The sequence below is a fragment of the Triticum aestivum genome, chromosome 5A (genome assembly GCF_018294505.1).
Source record: "Triticum aestivum cultivar Chinese Spring chromosome 5A, IWGSC CS RefSeq v2.1, whole genome shotgun sequence".
Taxonomy (NCBI): domain Eukaryota; kingdom Viridiplantae; phylum Streptophyta; class Magnoliopsida; order Poales; family Poaceae; genus Triticum; species Triticum aestivum.
The window spans coordinates 426159172-426166207 of NC_057806.1; positions in this window are offsets into that span (position 1 = coordinate 426159172).

Sequence of the window (7036 nt, forward strand, 5' to 3'; positions counted from 1 at the left end):
TTTATCTTTAATGGTTCCCGAGAATCGAGGCGTCTGTGTAGCTGGATAACCATTATTCGGCTCTCCTCGATTTTCGCACCCGTCTGTTCACATATTCCCTTATAAATAGGCATGCCTCGGCCTTCTCATTATCCTCTCTTGCTCCGTCTTCTTCCTCTCGCGCACCCCCTGCTGCTCGAGCTCTGCCGCCACCGCGCCTCATCTCTGTCTCCGTCGACTTTGGCTGCTGCATCAACCCGAACCGATCTAGAGAGACCGCGGCGTCCTCCACAGAAAACCTGCAACCGTAAGTGTTCTTTCCTTCGTTTCTCAGATCTGCATTAGGGTTTCCGAGCTCCTGCGTGTCCTTCCGAGTTCATCGTAGTTCTTCCACCGCAAGCTTTTTCTGATCCAAAAAAGCTATATATATGCTTGCGCGGTAGTGTTTTTGTGCCTTTTCTTGATCCACAGATCCCTTTCTCTGTTTCAAGGGCTGCATTAGAACTTACATACTCTTCTGCGCTGAACTTTTTTAGGTCTAGAATTTTTTCCATTTTGAATAGCCATTTGATCTGGAATAATACCAAACAATTCAGGAAACTTGTTTGTCTCGACACTTAGCTGAAATTGCCTTCTTCAAATATCTGTAGTCATGGCGGCTTATCATGCCAGCTTAATTTTCCTTATATGTCATTATACCTTAACTAAGCCGCCGTTACTTGTTTGCATATTCATCACTTAACTGTCAATCTCACCATTAAACTGAACCAGCATGTTGTTTTTCTTTTCACTTCTTCTTTGTACATCATGCCGTCCAAAGCACCAACCATCTGTAACTGGGTTCCCTCAACCATAACCGAGGAACGTTTAAAAGAGTTCTTCACCATAGGATTTCTGCCAGCAAAAACCGTCATGTCTTACCATGCCCCTGACCCGGAAGAAGAACGGCCCAATCCAAGAGACGGCGAGGTGATCGTTTTCACTGACCACATGAACTGTGGCTTCTCACCGCCCGACTCAAAGTTCTTCAGAGAGGTCCTCCACTTTTTCAAGCTCCATCCTCATGATACCGGGCCTAATTCCGTATCTAACATCTGTAACTTCCAAGTACTCTGTGAAGTATATCTTCAACAAGAGTCGACCGTGGAGTTATTTAGAGAATACTTTTATCTGAACTGGCAGAACGAGCGCACCAACGGCCTTATTAGCTTAGAGCTTGGAGGCATATCAATTCAGCACCGGCAGGGTGCTGTCTCCCCCCTCATTGTCTTACCAAGTCACCCAAAGGACTAGAACCAGACTTGGTTCTATTGCCAGGACACTTCACCAGCAAACGAGAAGCCACTGCTGGGTTATCGCCCCGATCGTCTTGACTCCAAGTTCGCGCTTCCTGATAAGCTTACCATCGCTGAACGCAAGAGGCTGATACCATCCATCAAAAGGATCAATGCTCTGTTGGGGAACGGGTTAACTGGAGTTGATCTGACCCGCTGCTGGATCTCATGGCGGGTCATCCCTTTGAGCCGCCGGTCAAAGCTGATGTATGAGTATGGTGGAGGCCCGGATGACTCTCTTCGTCACAACCCCGTTCAATTGACAGAAGAAGATACTGTCTCAATGTCAACTCTTCTAGTGAATGGGAAATACGAAGATTGCAGTGTCGTCGGGTTAAACCCCTTCTGCCAGCTTAACCCGGTGCCAGAAGTAAGGATGTCGTTATTTCTCTCCTTTGTATTTTCCTAGACATATTGTTTTAATACTTGCCTGACTCTTGATCTTGTTTTTACCTGTCTGCAGGCCAACTTTGACTTCTGGAAAGTTAAGTATGACCACGAGGCTGCCAAGAAAGCGAAAGCCGCCGCCATAAACGCCAAGAAAACGACCCAGAGGTCGAAAAAGAAGAAAAAGAGCACTGCTGAAGATTTGATGAAGCTTGATGATACATCTGATTCAGAGGTAGACCTTGATTCCCTTGGCCAATTTTTTAACAATCTTATTGACACTGATCATTACCAGGATGACACTGGGGCCAGTCAGGCTGTGGAAGCAGAGGTAACTATTATTTCCTCCGACTCAGAGCCCTTGCCAGGACAAAAAATTTGACGAGTGATCCATAAAGTAAGGTTTTCTAACCCTTTAGCTCACTTGGATCCCACCTTTCGTTTGAAAAAACAGCAACATGAAAGCCGCCGTCAAGCTCGGACTGAAGATGAGTCGGCTGTCATTCTTCAACAAACTCCTCAGAAGCGCCCGAATGAGGTTCACTTCTTTCTGTCTTTAACTCTGTTTACTGGATCCTTTCCCCTGCCTTACTTTAACTTTGTTTTATCTTTTCAGGAGGTGTCTCGCTCTTCTGGCAACTCATCGCAAACACAATTTTCGGCCTTCAAGACTGCCCCTGGGTAATGAAAATTCTCCTTTTTCTGATTTGTTCAAATTGTATCTTTATACTGACAATCCTGCAACATTTCTCTTAGCGGCCAAGCTAAATCCAAGAAGGCAAATGTAGCTAAACCGGCAGAAGACCCGCCGGTGCTTGCATCTGACTTGGCCAGGCCATCTTCTACATTAACCGACGCTCCAGAAGACCCGCCTGTTGAAGCAGAAGCAAATCCTCCTGAGTCGTCGTTTGATGAGACCACTGTAAACCCTTCCGCAACTGGACCATCAAGCTCAGCCAACCCGCCATCACCGTCTTCCCAAGACGTTCAGATCACCGGGAGCCGTTTTATTGAGCCGGGGAATCCAACTGTGCTGACTCAGTGTACTGCGAAATAAGAGGCATTGGAGAGTCAGAAAGTTCGCTTTGACGTTGCCAACTATGACCATCTAAATGCCAATGATATTTTATCCGACTATCTCAGTCATGTACACTCCAGTCGCGACTCTGAGATTGAAATGGCCAAACAGCTGCAGTTAAAATACGAGGTATGTTCTTCCAGTTTATCTATATTCCTTCAGCCCCCAAGTCTAAAATATAGGTCGAGACCTTTACCTTTGAAACTTTTCTTGAATTCAATAGAACAAAGCTTCACCTGTAGTCCCCAAGGGCCGGTTCATTTTGATCATAAATGAGCCGGTACTTTAAATTGTTTTGTACCGTATTCAAAGGACTTAATACTCCGGCTTAACCTTGATAAACTTGCTGAACTACATACGTTAGCCCCCAAGTGCCAAGTGTTGTTACTTTGTAAAGTACTTGGGACTTAAAGTATGTCTTTAGAATCATAAAAATTTGTTTTGGCATACATTAGCCCCCAAGTGTCAAGTGGTTTTTTGTAAAGTACTTGTGACTTGAATCTTGATTTTTGAACTTGAAGCACAATCTTGACTCATCTGAATGTTTTGCAGAATGCCTTATCTGAATTGAACTCGCAATTGACTGATGCAAAGACCCGGCTAGCGAGTTAGGAGGCAGAAATCAAATCTGCTAATTCCAAACTGCAAATAAGTCTCTCTGAGATGGAAAATTTAAAGACCAGCTTCGCTGCCAAGAAGAAAACCTGGGAAGAGGAAAAAATGCTTCTGACCCAACACGCTGAGAAGGCCGAAACAGCCCTTGAAGAGATTTCAACAGAGCTGAATGGTTTAAAGGGTCGGGTGTCTCAAATGGTGGCTACCATCTTTGGTAAGCCGTCCGACTTTAATTTTGTGTGCTTTTTGCTGATCTGGAGCATAAGCCGCCAGTTGACTTTGTGTATAAAATATGTGCAGGCCCACGAAGCAAAAATCTGAGCCAAGATCCTTTGATTAAACTGAAGGCAGTGTATACTTTGGTAGAACAACTGTATATTGGCGCACAGCAGGCACTTGCTGCCATCTCTCCTGCAAATCAAGGACCCAACCGGCTCAGCAACGTCCTGAAGAAACTGTCAATCCTGCCTACCAGATTTCAAGAAGTGAAGCGCTCCTGTGCACGAGCCGGGGCTTTGACTGCCCTGAGCCGCTCCAAGGCTTGGGTGCCAGACCTAGACCTGGCGGACGTGGCCAGAGGCTATCCCACCGTGAAGGAAGATGGTTCTCCCTTTGAGCATGATGACTTCATGGCCTGCGTGCGCGGAGTCCGACCTCAGGCAACTACCCTTGGAGACGACACCAACATTGACAAATACCAACCAAGTTTTGATGCTGAAAATAAGAAGATGGTGACTCCCTCGTACAAGGTGACGGATTTGATCCCGCCTGTAAGAGAAAACATATTTGCCCCGAAAGTTGACCCGGTAGGCCTGATCGATGATGAATCAGAATTCGTCGCCGTGAATGGTTTTGACTGGTCAAAACCCAACTTCCAGCCAACAGAGGGTGGTGAACCGGCGAGGGAGGAATAATAACCATCTTCATTTGGCTTATAAAAATCCGTGTAATAGTTTAGCTGTGAAAACACGGAATGCCTTGCTTATGCCATCGTGCATAAAACACTGTATGTGACTCCGTGTTTCCTGATGGCAATATATGCATTATATTTGATGATTGTTTCTGCAACACTTTAAATCTGTACCCTGTAGAGACAAGAAAGACTGGCCTGGCGGCTTAGAACCGAACGGGTTAAAACACCCGGCTTATATCCAATATGTTTATCATAATAGAAAACAGAAAGCAGATATAAATAAAGGAGAAGGGCTGAAACTAACTCTTTACTTAATGCAGCAGGCAATTATATATAAATAATAGCCATACTTGTACCTTTGATCCTTAGACCACCGGCTTGAGTAACCCGGCTAATGAAGCCGATAACTCAATCTTTCTGAGAAATCAATACCTTTGAATACTTCAATGATCATCATACCTTGGTAGCCATGTTGTAAAATAGACAAACCGGTGAAGAAGATCATGCTAACTATTTGCAACAAGAAACTCAAAGGCAAATAACAGTTAACAAGTATGATTTAACCTTATATTTAAAGGTTGGTGGCTTCTTATTCGAATACGATCAGTAAACCGGACCAAAGGGGTTAAGCTAAGGTTCGAATACGACCATATAGCCCCAAGTGGGTGTGGCGTTGCGTCGATCAAGAGGGTACCGACAACTATGTTCTCTTTGGTTCGAATACAACCTATGTTTGAATAGGAAGCCCCCAAATGACCTTGAGAGGTTCTTAACGACCCTGATTCGAATACGATCCAAGTCGGACCCAAAAGGGGTTAAGCTATGATTCAGACACGATCAAGAAGCCCCCTAGTGAGTTTGGCCTTGAGCCGATCAAGAGGGTTACGACAGCTATGTTCTCTTTGGTTCGAATACGACCTATGTTTGAATAGGAAGCCCCCAAGTGACCATGATAATTGCAGCTAGATTCGAATACGATCATAAGCCGGACCAAAAAAGGTTAGACTTGATTCAAATATGATCAGCTCCTTAATAGTCATTTGAGAATAAGAAATAACAAAGATGCATAATCTTTGGAAAGAAAAGAGACCGATGGTATTACTTTATTACTTATCATGGTATATACAATGTTAAAGTATGTACATGATGAGAGCCGGTAGCTCAGGTTTAGTATGGCCCAAGTTGAGCAATATTCCATGGCCGGCGGGTCTCCTCCTCCGACTTACGTGAATCTTTGTGTTCTCGAACGTTAATGAGGTAATACGACTCGTTGTTTAAGTTCTTGCTGACCACAAAGGGTCCTTCCCAAGATGGGGATAGCTTGTGTGCATCTGATAGATCCTGGATGAGCCGGAGCACCAGGTCGCCTTCCTGAAAAGTCCTGGATTTGACCCGGCGGCTGTGATAACGGCGCAGGTCCTGTTGATAAATTGCTGACCGAGCCGCTGCTAAGTCTCTTTCTTCATCCAACAAGTCGAGTGCATCCTGTCGGCTTGTTCATTATTAGCTTCAACATAAGCCGCCACACGGGGCGATTCATGACGGATGTCACTAGGCAACACTGCTTCTGCTCCATAAACCATGAAGAAAGGTGTGTAACCTGTAGACCTGTTAGGTGTGGTGTTGATACTCCACAACACCGAGGGTAATTCCTCTACCCAACAACCCGGCGTTCGCTGTAAGGGAACCATAAGCCGGGGTTTGGGACCTTTCAAAATTTCCTGATTGGCTCTCTGAGCTTGACCATTGGATTGAGGATGAGCTACAGAAGAAACATCAAGCCGGATGTGCTCACGTTGACAAAACTCCTCCATAGCCCCTTGGGACAGATTAGTGCCATTGTCAGTGATAATGATGTGTAGAAAACCAAACAGAAGATCACCTTTTTCATGAACTGAACCGCCGTGGCCGCGTCACACTTACTCACTGGCTCCGCCTCAACCCACTTAGTGAATTTATCAACTACTACCAAGAGATGTGTCTTTTTATCCTTAGACCTTTTGAAAGGTCCCACCATGTCAAGCCCCCAGACCGCAAACGGCCAAGTGATTGGAATCATCTGGAGCTCTTGAGCCGGCACATGCGCTCGTCGTGCAAACTTTTGACATCCATCACATCAGCTGACCAGATCCTCTGCATCAGCGTGAGCCGTCAACCAGTAAAAACCGTGACGAAAAGCCTTGGCCACCAGAGATTTTGACCCGACGTGATGACCACAATCACCTTCATGGATCTCACGAAGTATTTCTTGACCTTCTTCGGGGGAAACACACCGCTGAAATGCTCCGGAGACACTGCGATGGTATAATTCTCCATCCGAAATCGTCATTAACTTAGACCGCCGGGTTATCTGTTGAGCCAGGGTCTCATCCGCTGGCAACTCTCCTCGGTTCATGTAAGCCAAGAACGGCACCATCCAATCTGGGATGACATGAAGAGCCGCCACCAACTGCGCCTCCGGGTCAGGAACAACTAAATCTTCTCCTGTGGGCAACTTGACAGACGGGTTATGCAAAACATCCAAAAAGGTGTTAGGTGGTACCGGCTTACGCTGAGACCCCAACCGGCTTAAAGCATCAGCCGCTTCGTTCTTTCGACGGTCAATGTGCTCCACCTGATAACCTTTAAAATGCCCTGCAACAGCATCAACCTCCCGTCGATAAGCCGCCATGAGAGGGTCCTTGGAATCCCACTTGCCTGATACCTGTTGAGCCACTAGATCTGAGTCGC